Below are 22,776 nucleotides of genomic sequence, written 5' to 3'. Positions count from 1 at the left end.
CTTGGCTGCTGAACTGACTTCCCAGGATTCCTGGGACTCCAGCTGCTATTTTGGTTTCCTAAAAATTTGTAAGTTGCCCAGAGCCTTCTGAAAAGAGTGGATATAAACATTTTAAACAATAGTAATAGATGGCCTTCAGTGAAAATCATATGATTAATTCAGGATGAAATTTGCATTAAAGATTGCTTTTAACAGGAAGAACAGAAAAATGCCACATTTCCAATGCAGTTGGCATAGTTAAGTATTTATGCATATAACAATAAAAAAGAAAACAAAAACTGTCTATTTGGTAATATATTTGATTTTTCTGACAGATTATGCATAGCCAGTCTTTAGTTTAAACAGCTGCTGTCAGGTGCAAAAGACCAGGTCCACATTGTGAAGGATCAATTAAGCTGATTTATTGCTAAAAGGTCTATGCACAGGAATCTTCTCATCTAATGGTCAGCACCTGGTTAGCATTAGATAAGGGACAATGGCACTGAAGGACTTAAGTCACCTGTGGCTACATAGGGATTCTAGGCTGATCTCTCTTTTCACTCAGTTTATAGATTCTATCATTCCTTCTCCTACACTTGGAAAGACTAGTAAAAAAACAGCAAATGATATCAGGAAACAAAATAAAAATCATTCTATAAAAATACATATGCTAGCATTTCAAGGACATCCTTTTTACATGGTTAAAAACTAAACTGAAATGGAATTTTTCTCTGGAGTAATAGAAAACAATATATTTATACATATACTTTCAAATATAAATGTGTTATGAACTTGTACTTTCATAAGGGAAATCAGATAAAATGGTGAAGTGCCATATAGAGGTAGAATTCTATGAGAAATGAGGGAAAGAATTCTATTAACCCGGAAAATATAGATTTTATCTGTCATCTTCTTACAGCTTTAACTCATCATTCAACATGCCTATTGTTGGCCAGGCATAAAAAATATTAAAGGAAACACCAAAAAAAATTCATTTTGAATTACAAGACCATTTGCTGGGTTATAAAGCTGTTACAATTCTAGATGTTGATTTTTTTTAAAAAAAATGATATAACCTAAAATGTGTAGTATCTTGACAGATATAGAGAGTACTAGAATTGAAGTTAGCTTCCAAACATATGGACACAATTATTGATTCAACTATGCAAATTCTATGCAAGGCTCAATTATTAGTGTTACTGTAAGGACCTGCTTCAAAATCCCTTCCCAAGAAAGCAGAACTGTTGGAATGGAATCATCCCAAAAGGAACTTTTATTAGGAGAAGTTGACAGCAGGCATAGAAGGCAGGATCTGAAGGTTTCCCACTCAAATCTATAGGTTAAAGGAGCAAGAAGCAAACCCCACCCCAATAGTTCATCTGGTCAGTTCAAACGAGCCAATCCTCACATTTTAAGTCCATGATGGGAACGGGGCTGATAAGACTCCATTCCCAAGGCTGTGAAAACTTTGTTGGGTCTTCACATCTCTCCTTCCACAGCGAGAGATAAGCCAGATAGCCGGAGGCACATTCCGTTCTCACCCCAGGCTGGTATCAAGGGGAGACAGTTCAAAGAGCAAGCAGATAGAAGAAGCAGAGAGGATACATTGTAGCGGCAAAGTGCAAGAAATAATAAACATGTAAAACCCCAAAGCTTTCCCCCTCTCCCCAGGAGTATGAAAGGAAAGAATAGAAGCAATCTCCCCCCCCGCAAAGAGACGGGTTCTGACAGTTCCTTTCCTTTCCTTTCCTTTTCCTTTTCCCTTTCCCTTTCCCTTTCCCTTTGTTTATTGGCCATGCATGACCAATACATGATCACCCTAACAGAGAGAGAGAGCATCCAAAAATAATATCAGACTGAGATCCTTGGTCTAATTTGAGTATAAAGAAAAGGTGTCCTTCTCAAAAATAAGCAATAGAATATGTTGCCAAGAGAAAGATTGAGATGTCAGTAAAGCCATTCTGATCTGATTATACGACTTCCTTTTTGTTTGCCTTATTAGTTAAAACTGAAATCTCTCTTCTTGAGAGCATACTGTACTATTTTATTCCACTTTGCAAGCACAATTGGAAAGAATCTTCTAGCATCAATCTGAAAACATTATAGCATCTCCAGAAGAGGTCACATAAGTGCTTTCCTTTTATTGATTTTATAATGGTGTCACTTGTCCATATTCAAAGTGTTGTGTGTAGCCACTTAAACAAGGTTTTATATTAGGATCAAAATATGAGCTGTCTTCATGGTTTATTGTTTTGCTATTTGAGTTATTTCAAATAGAACATAGCTGATGGCTATTTTGGAGTTAAATAAGCTAGTGATATCCCTCTCTTCTTTGTCTGCTTAAATAATTACCTAGCAATAAATTCACTGATCTCAGGAATTTGGTTCACAGTGAAAGTCCTATAACTTAATAACATAAAATAACTCCAACAAATTGAAGAAGAAAGCCTACATCTCCCTTATTTTATCATATATTAGAAACAATCCCAAATAATTGTAATGTATGGAAATTGAGTTTCTTGCCTAGAATAACCATTCTCTGGTATGCAGAAGTAGCAGCTAAATGCCTCATTGTTGCAAGCATTCATAGAAGAGGAACTTTTAACAAGTGAATAAAAATATATCAATGTGAAACATGTTAACTGAATATAACAGTGTATAATTTAGCATTCACATTAAATGTATGTTATAAAAGTATCATCAACTTTATTTTAGTTTTTAACAGAGAAAATTAAATGTTCAAATTGTACTAATGTAGTGGTGTAGTCTAGAAGTTTAACAGAAAAGTAGCAAAATCAGAATCATGTTTTCTTCTCCCCCATTCTCCCCTGTCCCAAACCTAATCAGCCAGCTGACTGACACTGGGCTAGTCTCAATCCTACGAAGAAGGCATGACAAACAATTTCTGAAAAAAACATAGGGAGAAAACTATATAGACCTGTCCAGGCAGTTGCCAGTAACCATTACTATCTAGAGAAGGAAGATGGGATATAATTGGTGTAATAAAATTATAAATTCAATTATTGAACACATCAAATTCTATCATGGATTTAAACTATACCATAAGTCAGTGATAGCGAACCTTTTAGAGAGCAAGTGCCCAAACTGCAACCCAAAACCCACTTATTTATCGCTAGGTGCCAGGTGGGTGTGGCCCACTGGGTGGGTGTGGCTGTGGTCATGGCAGACTGGGTGGGTGTGGCTGTGGTCATGGCAGACTGGTGGGTGTGGCCAAGGTGGGCATAGTCGCCTCGATGTTGCTCATGGGGAGGGACGCCTGTGGAGGCTGGCAGGGTTGGGGGAGATCCTGGGGGTCTCTGGAAGGTGGGGCGGTGGGCAGGAGGCTCGTCCTGTGGGGTGAGGCAAGGCGAGGCAGGGCGGGGTGCCATTGTCATAGAGCAAGATGAGGCAGGGGCTGGAGGGGCTGCTGCTCGAAACCATTGTCCCCTGCACACAGAGGCCAGCGAGCACATGGGGGCTGACAGTGTCCATCCATAGCCTGCCGGCCCCTCAACAGTACACTCTGGGGCTCCGCAGCCCACCGCCAGCAGTTCAGAGAAGCCGTTCTGAGCTGGATGGCCGGCGGACAGCTGAGGAGGCAGTGCAGTGGGTCGTGCCCGGGAAAAAGAGAGCATGTGAGGCTAGGAGGGATGGAACAGGGGGAGGGAAACCAGCCATGCTGGGATGCATCTGGCCACGTGGGACCTCGACGAGTTAGCAGGCAGCTGGTTGAAGAGGGACAGTTGCCATCTCCAGGGCATGGTGCGTGTGCCCACAGAGAGGGCTCTGAGTGCCACCTCTGGCACATGTGCCATAGGTTCACCACCACTGCCATAAGTAGAACTGTTACTATTTACCCTAAGGAGCACAGAAGAGAATGAAAAAATCCACATAAACTCATTTTAAAGTAAATTTTAGCAATTGGAAGGTATGAACCAGCATATTCCATAGATCTTGAAATGGGGCACAAAGAAGTAGATACTGCCAAAGTACTAGAGTTCAGTGAACAAGAATGAGACAAACAGGGATAATTTCCCCACTAGTGAGTTCTAGATTAGTCTAGAACATATTTAGTGTTAACTAAATACAGTATGTTGTACCTAAGTAGAACAAATGAGGACATGTTTCACATCATTTCAGCAATGGTTGGGTGATTGTATGGAATCATTAAAGGAAAAATAATCAGAAGAATTATATATGTATTAGGATTAGGATTCTTGAATGTGATTTTTAAGTTAGGTCAGCTGAAAACTACATGATGGAAGCATAAATGCTAGCGGTTTGTACAATATTTCTACACTATGTTGTTCATAGCTTTTTCGGTTTTTCCACATTTATCTTCTGCTCTTGCAGGAATTTCACTGGATACCAAAAAGATGCTTCAAAAAGATGCTCATTTGAGAGCTTAAGTTAAAAGGATTTAAAAACAGAAGCTTTCCATCTCTGTTTGGTAACTGTTCCTGTCTGAAAGCTCCCCCTTTTATGTGGTAAGCATTCCAGAATAAACAGATTTTTTAAGAATCCTTTCAATCAACCCTTGGGGGTGATCTTTGGCCTGACATGAATGGGAAAGGAGTTCCTTCCCTCCACTTCCCCCTATTTTGTAGGATTTCTTGGCAGCCCTTGATACCTTTGACTATAATATCCTCATGGATTCTCCGCAGAGATCATAGCAATAGCACTAAGACTTACATACCTCTTCACAATGCTTTATAGCCCTCTCTAAGCAGTTTACAAAGTCAGCATATTGCCCTGAACAGTCTGGGTCCTCATTTTACTTGGAAGGATGGAAGGCTGAGTCAACCTTGAGCCAGTGAAATTCAAAATCGCAGTCGGCAGAAGTATTCTGCAATACTGCATTCTAATCACTGCCACTACCATGGCTCATACATGCTGTTCTTCAGTGGTTCTGTTCCTTTCTCAGTACATCTTATAGTCACTGATGCTGGGAGAGATGAATTCAGCCAAATAATTGTTGCCTTGTGTGGAGCCTTAGAGCTTGGCCCTTTCCTCTCCTCTTTACTGATTAACTGATGCCACTGGGGAAGGTCACCTGTCAATTTGTGTTGAAATATCATCAATATCCAGTTGAACATCTTTTTCCTAAGCCATATATAAAATTGTCCATGTCTTGACCCAGTATCTGAAGTAGCCTTCAGAATCTTTAGAGGAGAAAGGGGCACATTGATAAATTAGAAACAGTTGTGGGCCACAAAGAAATATCGGATGTGCTGATAAGCTACTTGGCAGCCAGCAGAGTTTAGTAGTGCTAAATCTGACAGAATCAGTGAGGTCCAGTGATATCGGAGGCACTTCACAGCATGTCCTTTAGGCAGTAGCTGATTATTCCTACTGATGGTAACATTTAGCCGTGGTGAATTTAATTGAGTTAAAAAAAAATATTGGCAGGCTTCACAAGGCTGCTTGGTGAACCACACATAGCCTATATAGTACTAAAGGGAAACTGTAGGGTCTAAATGGAATAAAGCAAAGAAAGATGGAGTTATTTATTTAACATAGTTTTCTGACAACTCCAATGTAGTTTACTGATGGAGTGGTACTAACTTTGAAGGAGAGAACTGCAACTTGGGGCTTCTTCTGGATTCACGGATACAGCAAGAGGAGGAGGAGGGAAACCTTTTCCCAGCTACATCACTTGTTGCTATTGCAGACTACTTGGAGGCTTCAATTAGTTTAATTATGAGCAATGGTTCCAACTGGTTTTCAAATGCAATTTCAAATGCTACTTTTGACCTTTGAAAACTACAAAACGTGGCTCTACGGTGCTTAAGGATAATCTCTAACTGGTTTCAACTCATTTAATTCTGGGAAAATCACCTAGTGCTTTCCCATTTTTGTGAAAGGGGTGATGATGGTGGTGGCAACTCATTGGGTTCCTTTTCTATAGCTACATCTATGCTTTCAAGGCTTTGTTATTTTTAAAGGTTTAAAGGTTACCCCTGTTCAGTCATTATTGACTCAAGGGGTGTGCTCATCCCCAATTCTCAGCTGAGGGACCCTGCATTGTCTTAGCAATGCTTCTGTTATCATATGGCCAGCATGAAAATATGGAACACAGTAACCTTCCCACCAAAATGGCACCTATTTATCTACTCTGAACTATTATCTTAGCAGGACCTCGGGCAAGTAATGGTCACATGGTGTCACATGGTGTCATATGGTGTTTGGATCTCAAACCTGAGCTGTCAGCTGGAAAGCTGACAAACTCAGTATCTTAACAGCTGAGCCATCACACTGCCCTTTAACAATAAAGGTTTTGTTATCTTTGCATGTTAGTAAAAAGAGAGGGAGTTTCCAGGGAGAAATTGTTGCCATCATTTACCGGGGGTTATAATACATAAAAGTGCTATAGGAAAAAGTGAAAAAATACAACAAAAATATAATATGATGTCATTCTAACAATAAACACTTACAATTCTATATATATTTATCTAATCCAAATATCAGTATACTTCTGATATAGTTATATGATTATCTTTTTTAACTTATTGTATTCTGTATAAATGAATCCCATATATTTATTACACAAAGTACATACTAATCTATAAGCAACCTGCTCATAGATGGCAAATTGAATGAAGTCATCAATCTATTGAGTGAAGGGAACTGTAAATTTATTTTTATAAAGCTGCAATATTAGTATTTTGGCCATAATAAAGGCACAGAGAATCCATTTATATTGTCCAGTTGTCAAATTCCATGTACTAGGTTCAAGAGAAAATTATCTTCTGTGAATTTTAGCTTTTGTTGCACAATCAAGCTTATATAATTTACTTTCTCCAAAATGTGGTAACTACAGGACATTGTAAAAAAAAGTATTTTGAAGAACCATTTGATGTTGAAGAAACATCTCCAACAAAATGCCATTTTTGACAGTTTTTTCCTATACAAACCTAACAAAGTCCAATAAATTATAAAAAGTATTTTTATTCTATAAGTTGTAATATGAGATAACACCCTTGCTATAGGGACAATATAAGAATGTCTAATTCTTTATTCCTTTCATTTCTTAACACCTGAATTTCAAATTTATTTATTAATAATAAATATCTATAACAACTAATAATAGGTTTGTTTTTTACTTTTTAAAAATTAATAAGTTGTTCTAGTATCTCAGGTGTGTCAGAAACTGAAATTGCTGCTGGTCCAAACAATGTTAACAAATCACTTACTGGTTTGTTTATGTATTTGGTTATATAGAAATGATTGGGATTCCTTGTTTTTTTTTATTCTTGTTGAGAACAATATACTTTGTTTACATTGTACTTCCGTTTTAGTGTCATACTGTTTTAGGTATGTGAAGAATATATTGTAAACCACTGAGATTAGGGTTAAATAAATTTCATGGAATCCTGAAAATCAAGTAGATAAATTATTTTAAATATCTGTTTTGTACAATACTCCTGTCTAAGTTCCTTTGCCACTTTCCATTCTTTCCTTGGAGACACAGAGATGGTGTGCTCATATGTCCAACCTAGGAAGTTGTCTGGCAGGGCTCAATGGAGTAGCAGATAGAAGTGAACTGAGACTGAGTGTGCCATCCTCAGCCTGTTCACAGCACATTGATTTTGAGAAGTGACAATCGAGAAGCCAAGGTTGCCTGCCTCCAGTGCCCTAGCCCTAACTCAATGTCCCAAGCTACCTCTACTGCTATTCCTCTGTCCCCAAAAGTGGATTGCCTGTAAGTCCTGCACACTGACACAGGCCTGCTCTTTTCTACCATCAGCGCCTATCAAGTTTCAACTGATCACCAGCTTACTTGAATTAATACTCTTCATTCTATATCTAAATTATCAGAATGAGGTCTTCCCCTACAGTAATTATAACTGAAGTATGTATAACAATCTTATTCTATCATGTGCCTGAATCTAATGCAAATAAATACCTCGTTCAAATTGTTATGGAATGCACAGGAACATGTTTGAATCACACAAAATGATATATAGGAACATCTTAGGCTCGCACTTTTGGAAGTCCACTGCAGTATGGCAACAGCTTCCTCTATTATTATTTTTAATATTTTGATTACAGTACATTTATCCTCTCTGACGCTCATATCAGCTGAAATGTTAGGATTGTAGGCAAAATAAAGACTGTCTGGCACAGTACCATAAATATGCAACACATTATAAAAGGGAAACCTCCAAGTGGACATTGGTTATTTTTATGTGTGTGTGTATATATATTTTATGTGTGTGTATATATATATTTTCTGAGGTTTTCGCGGGTGTTTGTATGTAGGTCTTTGGTTGTTCGGGTTTTCTCCCGCGTAAAATTGGAAGTGTCTAGGCGACGTTTCGACGAAGTCCCATTCGTCATCTTCAGGCTGCTTAGCACGAAGCTGAAAACACCAGCCTGAAGATGACGAATGGGACTTCGTCGAAACGTCGCCAAGACACTTCCAATTTTGCTGCAAACTGTTTATTGCTATTGCAATATATTTCATGTCTTTCTAAGCACAGTCAAAATGTTTGAAGAACATCTAGACCACTTTTGCAATGGTCTAGACCATGATGCAATGGTCTAGAGAAGCAGTGAATATGAATTCCAAAATGTTCATCACAACAAATTGTATTTAGTTATATGAGAACCAAACAGCTAATGATAATGTTCCTAACAGACATATTTGTAATTATTTTTGTGCTTGTTTTGGTTAAATTTAGATTATTTCCTTTAAGGTTATTTTATTTTTATAAGCACCCCCCAGGATTGGTTGGAGTTGGGCAGCATCCAATTAAATAAAATATTAAATGAATAAAATTGTACATTATAATAATTTAAAGAAGGTGCATGGCTATGAGCAGGGTTGTCTGCCAGATTATGATAAAAAAGCCAAGATGGAGGTCATGACAATGTAATTGACAATGTGAACTATTAAAATCTGCCTCTTTTTTTAATATGTGTTTTATTTGCAGGCCAAATATTACTGTGGCAGCCTTCTTGATATATTCTGCCATGCACTGTGAATGGCCCTGGTTTTAGAACAGCATTCTTGCAAGGTATCAGTAACCCCATCACCAGAGACGTGGTGGTGCAGTGGTTAGAATGCAGTATTTCAGGCTAATTCTGCTGATTGCCCACTACCAGCAGTCTGGCAGTTCAAATCTGTCTGGCTCAAAGTTGACTCAGCCTTCCATCCTTCCAAGGTTGGTAAAATGAGGATCCAGGTAGTTGGGGGCAATGTGCTGACTCTGTAAACCACTTAGAGAGGGCTGTAAAGCACTGTGAAGTGGTATATAAGTCTAAGTTACTATCACATACTTGAAGTGGTTACTAGGAACAATAAAAGGGAAAAGGAAACCAAATTTATTTGGCGTCTCATTTTTTTCCAATCCATATTTCTTGGTATTGACTTATTGGAACTGGATTATTTTCACTCTGTATCATTGGGAGCTGGTTCCTAGATCAGATCTGTAGTAAACACTTGTGTTTGATGTAGTTGGTAGCTTCCATCTCCACTGTGAAAGGCTGCCTATAATATAAGACAATCTGCTTATTCATGGTTTTGCACTGACAGATATTGTAGCTGACATAAATTCATTTACAATTTGATACTGGATAGTTGAAGAAATCAAAAACATCTATCTCATCCAACATAGAGGCTGTTTCTTTTAAATCTATTGGTATTTATTAAAAAATCTCAGTGGTTTTGTATTCATCCCACTTCAGAATGTAGATCAATTTATTTGCAGAAAAATACTGTATAGTACAATAATATAACTGTAAGCAAATTATTGCCCAAGTGCTTCCAAGAAAAGAAAAATATTGGTCATAATTATAATCAATGAAGATAATTGGTAAGCAATAAGGGCAACCACAATAGTTCATTATAGCTTATCTTCAATTAGTTGACAACTGTATTTCTCAGCATACATAATGTAATTTGGAGGAAAGGTGTGTAAGAATCTATTTCAAGACAATGAACTCTTAAGAAGATAATGTCATTTCTTTTTGCAATCTGTTAACATTTATTTGGCTTCATTATATAATATACAGGTACATTTCCCAAAATAAATGATTTCTGGATAAAATAGGACATTTGTGTAAAGGCTTAAATATAAGGAGAATACCCAACTCCATCTTCACTTCCAATGTAGTAATAAAAATCAAGTAATAACAGTGTAATGCCATTATAATTCAGCCAGTTCATCCTGAGTGGCATTTGAAAAAAAATAGTTGTCTGGTTGGTGCATTATATTTAGAAAATTTGGTGGGGAACTGTCATATAGCTCATAGGCTTACAACTCCTCCCAGCTAAATGCTGCTGCTCAATGCAATGTATACCTTTAAAAATAAAATTGTGAATGGTTTCTAACTTTACAATTAAATCAAAATATTTATCTCCTGCATTTGTTCCATGGAGATTCTGCTGCTGAATGGAAGGTTTGCAGCAGCCATTGTACAACATCAAAGGTGAACATTGATAGACATCACATGAGGGAGACAAATAAACAGAGGCAAAGCAACTATTAGAGTAAAAAGCATATAGATCAATCAAAAGAATCAATATGGGCATAAACATATGATGAAAAGGTAATTAATTCTTTTCTTTTGTATGCCTCCCTCTGAAAAGATTCACTCTCTATGCATCTCTTTCATGTCTCATCACATTTCTTTTATCACAGCAGTATTTTGCCTGCTCAGAAAGATTTTCATCTGTCAGATGGGTTTTGATACTAATATTTTAAACATGCAGATATTAGCAACAGCAAAAACCCTAATACATTTTTTGCACTGATATTGTAAGCCATCTCATTGATGGTGCATATCTGTAAGTTTTTAAACCATCAGACATCAAAACATTTCAGTGACTAAAAAGGGTGACACAAGTTTCTCTTTGACTGCCAGATCACATTTGCTTCATTTGCTTTGTGTATGTGAGTGAATGTTTCGATTAGACTATTAAAATATATCCCTTATTTTATATGAAGAGATTAAATAAGATACAGTGATTATCTGACAATGATTTTATCCCACTATAACAGGTAATTTGAGAAATATTTCTTAAATCCAGTCTATCATGTAGGCATCAAATAGTATAATTGTTTAGAATTATAATTATTTATGTCTTTGTTTCTATAGTTAAATTATATTCTTAATTTTGTAGGAGGCTACCTTTAATTTCCCATTAGAACAAAACTATATTTTTATGGAAACAAGTATACAGTTGAGTATAACTCACTGGCAAATGTAACTGTATGACCATATACACACACATGCACAGATACACACACATAGAGTGCTAAAAAGAGCAAGCATCCATACTTGGAAGTAAATGATTACCAAATGGCAGCATTAAAAAGTACTATTTGAAAGCACACATTTAAAATAGATGTGTTGTCACTGAATTGATATTTGAAGTAAGATTTAGGATTCTGATATAAAAAGCTTTGAAACCCAAGTGGTCTAATATTAACTATTATCTTAGAAATATTCTTCTTACTCTCAAACTCTGAACGAATGAAGGAGGCACCCTATTTTTACATGTCCTTTGCGGTGATCTTGAAATTAGCAACAGGTGTTATACTATCCCAATTTCTCTCAGAGAAGAGTTTGACTGCTCTTGCAGTAGCATAGCAATTACAGTTTCTTACTGTGAGGACTGAAAGACATTGGGGCTGAAATAACTGTCTATTCTGGAACACAATTTCTCTATCTTGGTTTGCGGTTGTTCATAGGTTTATAAAAAAAGTATCTAGAATACAAAGCTTAAGGAAGTAGCTTAGAAGAGCTTAGTTCTCACTGAGGAAAGCAGTTTTCTGATCAATGCCACAATTGGTGGTTAAAGCTAACTCCCTCTCAATCAACATCTAACAGGGCATGATTTAATAAGGTTTTATAATCTACAAAAATGGGAGGAGTGAGAGGAGGGGGAAGGCCCCATTATTGTCATTCATCAAAGGACCCCTTTCACTTTTCTTTGCTTTCACCTGCTGGGACCCATTTGGTCTCTTTCAAAGGAAATGTACTGACAAAATGAATGAGAAATGCAAGAATAAGGGCCCTCATTCTATCCAATAGCATAATCAATGGGTACTTGTTATCCCTATTGTATTTCACAGAGGTAGTTGTAAGACAATTAAATCTTGCTTCTCAGGCAAATAATTTTGGTAGTTAACCTGAAGCAGCCAACAATATTGAAAAGAATGAATGCATGTGAAGCAATGATGTAATGGGATACTCTTTTGCCAAGAAAGGGAGGAGAAAGGCCTTTATGATTTCACTAAACTACAGTATATGTGAACCATAATTACTGGCTGATAGCATACAAATCCAGGAGACAGAACTGCTAAAATGCAGTTTTCCAAAAAATTTGACAAAAAAGGTGAGTGACTTTGATACTATTTTTTAAAATTGCACATTTAGTAAATCAGAGCAAAGGAAAAAAAGTTTTTACGCAATATTTTGCTAACTCCCTATTTATTAAGATAAAACAGTGTATCTTAATAGAGACTTTTAAAGTTAACATCAGAGCTATTGTATGACATCTAATTTAGTTTTAGTTTTAATTTCATTAATATTCTTGTATTGAATTACATTTAAAGACCGAGATGTTGCATAGAATATATTTTAATTCAATTTTCAAAACATATATTTTTCTGTCTCAAAATTTTAATATTCAGTTCAGCAACAAAGACTTCATTATCTATAACAATCTCATCAATATCCATGTTTATATTGAAAATTATTTCTCACATCTATATTATTCTCCCATCTGAGTTACAGATTTCCTCTCTTTGATTTTAGTGAGAAAATACTGAATCCTCAACTATTTAAATAATGTTATTCAGATAATTGTATTCCCATTAAATGGAGAGGAACACCCCTTACTGTTCTACCTTAAAAGCCAGTTCATCCTTTTTTGGTCTCTTTCTTTAGGCATGGAAATCCTCCATTCATTTGAGCCACAAAGCTTACAAACTCATAACCATTCTTCATAATAGATTTCAGATGCAACAACTTATCAAGAATTAAATTTAGGAAGTTGCAGAGTGCATTCCCATCAGCAAGTAAACATAGTGCTTAGGCAACACTTTAATATTATTTTGGTCAGGCCCTGCGGTGGCAATGAATGGAGGGAAGATAGCACTTTTTTCAGGAAGCAAAGTGTAAAATTCAGTTTGTTGAGCCACAATAGCCTTTACTGTACAGTCATGGTTCTTTTAGTATTATTTTGAAGTAAATAAATACATCAAACACTAAATATTTCTTGATATAAAACTCTGTATTCAATCCAATTAAATTTAAATTCTAGGAATCAGTGCTAAATCATCTGATTGTTAGACATCTCATGTAATCAGGAGTGCACTCTGATTTCCATATGGATCTCTCATTATTTTATCATCTCTATGCAAATGGCTGGATTAAGGGAGAGAGTGACTATCTTAGGTTTCTATGATTAGAGTAGATGGGATCCTCATTCATCCCATTCCACCCGTATCCACTATGTTGCTCAAGGTCTCATCCTGTAGATTTCAGTGAATCTTTAGAAAGTACTACTCACTGTCTTAGGCTGCATCCAATCACCCTTTATCTGGGAGTAGCTGCATATGAACTCGGTGGGACTAAGACTTGCTCTGCAGCAAAACAAAATCTTACTATGACTGCTCCCCCCAATGATAAACCACAAATTATGACATGACATCACTCTTACAATCAGTCCACTTTAATTCATCAAAGAACCCATTTTATCCATTGTAGCCAACGCTTTCTTTTAATATTTTTTAGGAAATTGCTAGGTAGTGGCCTACGCTGAATGAAAATTGGAAAAATATTAAATGCCTAGGGAAAGAATTATATGTGAATTGTATGTACCTTCACAGCTGCATACACAAAGACATGTATATTATTTCAGATGCTTAGTACAATTTATTTAAGCATTTCCAGTTAGACTAGGCAGATAGGAAGTTAAACCTAGGTTTTTATCATTGTCCAACATTGACAGAACTGTCAAAGATGAACTGCTTACCATTTATTCTCTAGCAAATATATATACTGAATGATTTATGTACACATTAATTTGCATAAAAATGCTGTATTAAAATCCTAGTTTTTATTTTGACATTCTTTTTTATTTCTCTAAAAGAAAACATAAGGATGGCAAAACACATTTTTTTAAAACAGAAGGGAATGAAAATGTTTTATGCTGTGTAAAAATCTGAATAAACAACATCAAAGTTACCTAAATTCCAACATATATAAAATGTGTGTAGGATTTTGAGCTCTAGGGAAACTGATAGATCTTTGTAAGGATAGCCTTCCACAAGAAACCATGATCACGATGGAGTAAGACATGCTATGGTTTCAGTTTCATTCATCCCAACCCTGCCTTTGAGTCCCTGTCAGTTTCTGTACCCTTCAACAAAAAAAATGATTGACAGATTGTTTCAGGTTGAGGCATGGGGGACCAACTGCTGTTGTTAGTCAAATGTTACTATTAATTCAATGTAGAGAAGTGAATGGGAGAAAGGATAATAGAATTTTGTTCATGTTGTGCAGCATTTCTGGTCATACAAATGGCCGCCTGGAAAGTGACATACTTCCTAGGACTGCTTTTATTCTTCACAGGAATAAATTGCATTACTTCAACGTTTTTTCTGCTTTCATCAGCACCATAAAAGGAGGTAGCATCGAAGAAAGTAACTTTTGTTATTTTTCCATACAAACACCATGTTCATTTAATTTTCTGTACGTTATACTGAATGTATTCATCTGAATTCAGAATCTTGAATTTGTCTCATTTGTATCATAGCAGACATTCTATTTGTTTCCTTCCCAGAAATGGTAATTATGCACACATTAACATGGATTTTCTGCATATGTTGAGCAGAAGAATATTATGCAGGATCAGATGCAAATATCATTGCAAAATTATATATATAATTTTGGTGGAGGATAGTCCTACCACAATTAAATCTGCAGAGGATTTCTTGGGTAAAATCCAGACCCTTAGGGTGGAGGAGGACGACGTGATGGTGTTGTTTGACGTCACCTCGCTCTTTACCTCCATCCCTCGGGGTCTTGCGATGGCTGTTCTTTCTTTTTTTTTAATATATTTTTTTATTTTTACCCACCCACTCAGCCACCCACCCACCCACCCTCAACCCTCCCCCTTCACTTCCCAGAGTAGAGTACAGGGTTATTAATAAGAAAGTTAACAATAATTTAAAAAAAAGGAAAAGAAAAAAGAAAAGAAAAGAAAAAAAAATCATACTTAACCTTTAACTCCCCTTAAATTAAGTCATATAAACAAATCTCTACAACAGCTGCTATAAAATTTACTCATAAAGTAAATGAAACTTTGTAGTCCCATACTTTTTCTGAATATAATCTATCCATCTTCTCCATATAATAATATATCTTTCTTGTGTATGACCCTTCAAATAAGCAGAAATTTTTGCCATTTCTGCAAAGTTAGAAACTTTAAATATCCATTCTTCTAAATTAGGCAACAAATCTTTCTTCCAATATGAGCCTACTAGTAACCTTGCTGCAGTTAATAAATTCAACATTAAAGTAGTTTCTTTGTCATTTAAATCCACAAAAATACCCAATAGGAATAATTGAGGGTAAACTTTATCTTCCTTTTAAAAATCTTTTGAATGTTCCACCAAATCATAATCCAGAAAGCCTTCACCTTTTTACAATTCCACCAAACGTGAAAATATGTCGCATCCATATTACCACATCTCCAACATTTGGGTTGTAAATTTGGATACATACAAGATAATTTTTTAGGATCTAGATGCCATCTGTAAAACATTTTATAAAAATTTTCCCTCAAATTTTGAGCTTGTGTAAATTTAACGTTTCTGATCCAAATTATCTCCCATAAGTCCAATGGGATCGGTTCCTGGATATTCTGAGCCCATTTAATCATACAGTCTTTGACCAATTCTGTTTCCGAGTCTAATTCTATTAAAGCATTGTAAATTCTTTTTATATGGGCCTGGCGATGTCTGTTCTTAAAGAACAGTTGAAGGCACGAGAAGGCACTCAGTGCTGAGACTCCCTGCGCTTAGAGGACTTGTTAAAACTCGTAGAATTCTGTTTGACCACATATTTCACCTTTCAAGGTGTCGTATATGAGCAGATAAAAGGCACCCCCATGGGCTCCCCTATATCCAGTGTGATAGCAGAGGCAGTCTTCCAACAGTTGGAACATGAGGCTATGTCCCAATACCGGCCCAAGTTTTGGCTTGGTACGTGGACGACACTTTTGTCGTCATTAAACAATGCGACAAAACCAACTTTATGGGGATACTGAACTCAGTCTATCCAGACATTAAGTTTGGAGGAGTGGAGGAGGAGAACCGGGGCTCGATAGCCTTCTTGGATGTTTTACTCCAATGCTTACTAGATGATTCTGTAAGCACGAAGGTCTATCGTAAGCCCACCCACATGGATCGAATCCTCCACTATAACAGTAACCATCCAGTGGCCCATAAAGTTGGCTGCATCAAAACGCTGTTTGGGCATATACATTCGCACTGCAGCACGATGAAATCTAGAATGTAAGAGAGGAGACATCTGTACCGTATCTTCCGGTTGAATGGATACCCATTGGGTTTTATAAGACGCCATAGTAGGGAACTTGGACCCCGACAAAACCATGAAAAAGAATCTCAAAGCCAGACCACACACATCACCTTACCGTACATTAACAATGTCTCCGAGGCCACAGCTAGATTGTTGGCCCCATATAACATCAAGGTGGCTCATAGACCAGACCAGACTTTGCGGTCAAAGATCATGTGCCCCAAAGATCAGTGGTGGTATATCAGATTAAGTGCATGGACTGCCCACGTAATTAGAAATGTCCAAGAGGTTGAAGATTTGCTTGCACGAACATGAGTTGGCAATTAAGAGGGGCAAGCAGCACCTACAGGTCTGGTCACATATGGTTGAAAGTGGTCACCGTTTTGATTTTGACCATGTTCAGGTCTTAGCGAGTGATGCCACCAAAGGGGCATCACTAAAAGAGGCATGGTTCTCTGGAAAGGACTTCATCAATCGACATATAGATATGTGCCCGGCACAGCAAGTGTTAAGAACATGGCACATGAACCGGCTCCCCAATCGCCGGAGAGGGTTGATGCATAGGTCATGCCTAGACTGGAAAGAGAACATTGCTACTGCTTCATTGTATGACTGGATTGACATGGACTCTTACATTCTGCTGTGGGCTACACCCATCTGCTCTGTGATGGACCAACGGACTCAAAAAACTCCCCAAAACCTCCCCAGATAGCAAACAGGGCAAACATGTCATGATGACCCGATCCCGCCAGAAGAGGGAAAGGGATTCCCAGTGGACGAACGGAGATGGCTTTCGTGACCAGCGGGAGGAGGAGATTGTTACCGGCAAATGGGATGGAATATCTGCAATGAGAGACGAGGGGACGAGTAAAGATCCTGTGAGCTGCTGCGGGAACGCACGCCCAACATACTCAATGCTGGGAGCGCGACATCCGAATCGCCCCCCCTTTGTCGAATCAGTTGTTGGTCGTCAGGAGCGAGGAAGCTCCCCAGCAGGCAGGAACAAACAAGAGGCTAGTCGGTTGCATATTGGTCGTCAACGCACTGTCACTTGTGTAATAAACAAATACTCAGATGGACATGGCGAGGGGGCCATGGGGTAGGATAACAATTGGATGGGGGTGGTGTCCGTGGATAGGGGAATACATTGTAAAAAGGAAACGGTAGGGTCAAGGCATACGGTGGGATTAAGGAAGAACTGCACCCCCTCCAAAGTATGTTACTGCATACAGGAGGATGAGGGGGGAGGGGGGCAATCACCATCGGTAAGTAAAGGGAAAAGAACTCCTTCTAGCTCTGGAGTTAATAAGGAGAATGCTTACAGTAAAACATGGAGGAGGTATGGGAAAACATCATGCATTGACGTAGGCAGTGTATCTGAGATACGGCACAATCAGCTGGATCCAATAACATGTTCTAGAAGCTGGATACAGGCTACTAACATCGTATAAAGGCTTCTTCCCAGTGACTATATAATGCTTTACTAATTTGTTATTAATAAACTAACTTTCTCTTAGAAAAACTTCAAGTCAAATATTTTAAACAACATCACACCTGTCCACTCAAACCAATGTAAAAATATTAAAAGAAAATAAATTTGAAATTAACTTTTAAAGTCTTAACACTTTTTCTAAGCACTAAAGATAACTGCCAATTACAGTTGCATTGACAACACATTCCACAGCTTTGGAAGCAGTAGAGGAGGTACTTAATAAGGGATGTATAAGGAATGGGTTCAAAAAAGGCAAGATGATGGCTGTAACTATGACATCAAAATTCTACTTCTGTTTACATGTTTTCTATTCTTGTTTAAATAAATTATCCTATACCTCATTATTGCATAAGTGCCATTGTGCATATTGTATGAAATTCCTTATTTAAAAAGTACAATGTATTCCATAGAATTAATATGGATACACAAGGTAATCTTTTTAATATGCATTCTCATATTTCTGGAATCATACCCCATTCTTCTTCATACTGTCATCCAATTTTTAAAGCAGAATTATATGCCTAGGCCAAACATTAAAAAGAATCACTTGAGATTTGCTGATATGATGAATTTTTGAATTGATTGTGTCACTGAGCAAGTGATTTCTAATCAAAGGCCAGGTTAATAACTCTACAGATGTGACTCTCATTGTCTTACAGACAAATATTAGCCAACAGTTGCTGCCTTCCAATATAAGTTACAGTTAAATAAGTTCGAATGTACACTTTTTCTCATATATTGATGGCAAGGCAATTAGGAGTCAGGAGTCAGGAGTCTCAGATTAGCTATATAACATTTCTAAGTATTTTTTAGCAATGGAATCCCACCTAGTTTTTACAGGAAAAAAAATCCAATGCTCATTTAACAGAAGGATATGAATTTATGATTCTGCAGTATGTACCGTAAATGCCGGCGTATAAGACGACTTCCGCGAGCACTGAAATCGGCGCCAAAGACGGGGGTCATCTTATACGCCGAGTCGTCTTATACGCCGGAAATACTGGTAGTTTCCGGCGTATAAGATGACGTTCTAGGAATGCGGCCTGGCTATAAAGACGGGGGTCGTCTTATACGCCGGGTCGCCTAATACGCCGGCATATACGGTATATGTGTGTGTCTGTGTGTATGTACATTTTAACATCTTTCTACTATATTGGTAACAAAGTCTTCAAATCAGTATTTGTTTTGAAATAATCTCATTTAGGACTGGCACAAACTAAAAGGATATAGCAGGCCCAGATTACAAGCTGTCAAGTGTTGTGTTTAAGATGGAGGTCATACAAATCTTTTAAATAAAGAAATAAAGGCCAACTGGTGCCTAAACACAGCCCAGTAATGATATCCTCAATATAAACAAAACTCTCACACTATGAAATGGAAACAAATATAATATCTGACTTTCAAATAAAAGTAATGAAGTCTATCCAGCTCCACTTCCTGAATAATAATAATAATAATAAATCAATATATTTTGCATAGCCAGGTCATCACTATGTAATCATATATTTTATAAAGCAACTGTCGCCCCCCCAAAAAACCTTTGTAGTATTTAAGAGCAATTTTTGATTTTGCATATTGACCAATAGTAATGGCTGTCAACTTAAATGGTTTCATTTAATTAATTAAAATATTCATTGAAAGGCAGATGACCAATCATTACAAATTGTATTGTTGTTTGGTACATCCAGAATTACTGCACATTCCCTGCAATGCTAGTTGCTAGGAGATTTTACACCGGAAGAGGGTAGGCTGTTGGTCTGATCTGGTTGGGTTCTTAAGTTATGAATTTGTGATTGAAAAAGAGAAGGGAAACCTCTCTTGAGCATTTCCCTGAAGAACATTTTCCTCAAGGTTGTTTATCTGAATGGAAGACTAAAATGGAATCTTTTAAATTACATGCAACTCTGTGGCACTTACTTACTTCTAAGGCATATGATTGTCCTGTCAGAATGATTCTACTGACTTTTCTTTCCCCAAAAATATTTTAAAAGGGCACTGCAATTTTGATGAGACATTTCTTACAGCAGACACAAGGCCTGGGGGCCGGATGTGACCAGTGAAGTGGTTTCATGAGGCCTGAGAAGCCATCCTGGAAACAATGAGGGAACGGCCCCCCTGCCTTGGCCCTGGCCCAGGCTGGCTGGGAGCCAATGTACAATTTTGTGGTGGCCATCTATGCTGAAATGCATTCAGTCTTAGCTTCACAAGGCCGTCTAAAAACAGCGAGGAACCAGCCCCTGTCACATCAGCCCCGCCCCCTGGGTGCATGCTGGGGAGGTGTCACCCTTTGTGAGAAATGAAGAAATGGACCATGCCTTGGCGCTTGCCCTGGTTCCACCCCCTTCTGCCAGAGACCCTCAGATCTGTCCCACTCCTGCCCAGGCCCCCAAAGGCACCCTTGACACAAACGATGTAGAGCTGGCCATACCCACCCAGTAGGCCACACCCACTCCATCCATGCCCACCCATTAGGCCACACCCACCCTGGCCACACCCACCCAGCCCCTGAGGGCAACCACAATGCTGATGCGGCCCTCAATGAAATTGAATTTGACACCCCTGTCTTACAGTGAGTGCTTTATTAAATGTTACATTTTCCCAAAAAATTTAGTTACTCATCGTGCCAATGAAAATGGTTTTTTTAAACAATTCAGATTAAACATGACACAATAGATAAGGAGCATTACAAAAAATTGACTGAAGAAGAGTGTGGCATGGAAAGAGTTAAGGACATGATAGCTATGGGTGGGGGAACTCTGTAGTGTCTCCTCCCCTTTCTTGGTGTGCTAAGTATATCCTTAGTTTGTTTTATGGGATCTTGAAGCTATACTAAACTGATCTGACAGGCATCAGAAACAATCGTTTGTTCCAAACCTTATAAAACCTTGCTGTCCTGTAGAATGGCCACAACAGATATAATGGTAGTAGTTTCTTATTTTTAAGCATGAAACTGGAATAATCCCAAATAAAGAATTGGGAAAGGTATATTCCAAAATGTTTAAAATATATTAATCCTTCTTACATATCACCTCATAAACACTAGTTTCCTGTACATAGGAATATGATTAAAAATGTAGCAACATGGTTTTTTCTACTTGTCTGAAGCAGTTGCACTAGACCATCTGACAATGTAGAAAATTTTTAGGAGAAGAGTCGAATGAAATAAGGGGGCAGTGAAAACCTTTTCATTACATATTGACATTCTGTGTATGCTGAATGAGATGTAGAACTAGCGCATTTTCCCCGCTTACACATAGAATACTCTCTATTTAATTAAGGACTGAAGAGCATTTGTGTCTGCAAAAATGAAGAAAAGATTTCATGAAATGGTGGGAAAGAATATAATCTTGTGGTCAGTCTACTAGAAATTTCCAATCACAATGCTTTGGTAAAAATTTATTATCCTTTACCTGCAGAATTTAACCCAGTCCTATCCAAAAACAATGGCCACTTTTTCTAAAAATGCAAAATTTCTTTTTTAAAAAAGACTAGTCAAAATCTTCTCTTCATACCTTTCTGTGATAATACAGGTTTCTCAGTACCTGCTCTGCACGGTCTGTAATGTTTGATACATATTGTAATTAAAAAACACAAAATAGGCTAAAGATTCAACATTCATCAAAATTATTAAGTCTATCTCTTCAAATGAAATGGTAGATAAAATCCTTACTGGGAGTCAATTTAGTATAGAGGCTAAAGCACTGGGCTAGAAACTGGGAGACCATGAATTCTAATCTCACCTTAGATAAAAAGGTGGTTGGGTGACCTTGGGCCAGTCCCTTTCCCTCTTCCCTAGATAGGAGGCAATGGCAACCCCTTCTGAAATCTTGCTAAGAAAACTGCAGAGACTAGTTCAGGCAGTCTCCAGAGATCAACAGTAACTTGAAGGCACATACATTTGGTCACCACAATATAAAAAAGAAGTTGAGACTCTAGAAAGAGTACAGAGAAGAGCAACAAAGATGATTAGGGGACTGAAGGCTAAAATATATAAAGAATGGCTGCTGGAATTGGGAATGTCTATTTAATGAAGAGAAGGACAAGGGGTGAATAATAGCAGTGTTCCAATATCTGAGGGGTTGCCACAAAGAAGAGGGAGTCAAGCTATTCTCCAAAGCACCTGAAGGCAGGACAAGAAGCAATGGAGGGAAACTAATCAAGCAGAGAAGCAGCCTAGAACTAAGAAAAAATTTCCTGACAGCTAGAACAAATAATCAGTGGAACAACCTGCCTCCAGAAGCAGTGAATGCGCCAACACTGGAGTTTTTAAGAAGAGACTGGACAACCATCTGAAATGGTATAGGATTTTCTGCCTGAGCAATGGGTTGGACTAGAAAACATCCAAGGTCCCTTCCAGCTCTATTATTATTATTATTATTATTATTATTATTATTATTATTATTATTATTATTATTATTATTATTATTGTTGTTGTTATTATTATTATTATTATTGATCGTCGCACAGTCAGCCAGATGTTCAGACTGGATTTGGCATTTTTATCTACCTATTGAGTCCTTCCCAAGGACCTGGCATAGGCAGATGTGGATGTTTGATAGTATTACAGATATTGTCGCAGGATGGAAGCAGTTCCTAGTAAGGCCGCCTTTTGCAATTGACAAATAGCGGATTTGTCAATGCCAATGGTGTTCAAATGGTGCTCTAGTTGTTTTGGGATTGCACCCAAGGCGCCTATTACTATTGGTACTACCCTTGTTTGCCTTTGCCACAGTCTTTCTATTTCT

The sequence above is a fragment of the Crotalus tigris genome, unplaced genomic scaffold (assembly GCF_016545835.1).
Source record: "Crotalus tigris isolate CLP2741 ecotype Arizona unplaced genomic scaffold, ASM1654583v1 scf7180000017613.987060, whole genome shotgun sequence".
Classification (NCBI taxonomy): Eukaryota; Metazoa; Chordata; class Lepidosauria; order Squamata; family Viperidae; genus Crotalus; species Crotalus tigris.
Note: the sequence above shows the minus strand (reverse complement) of the source record.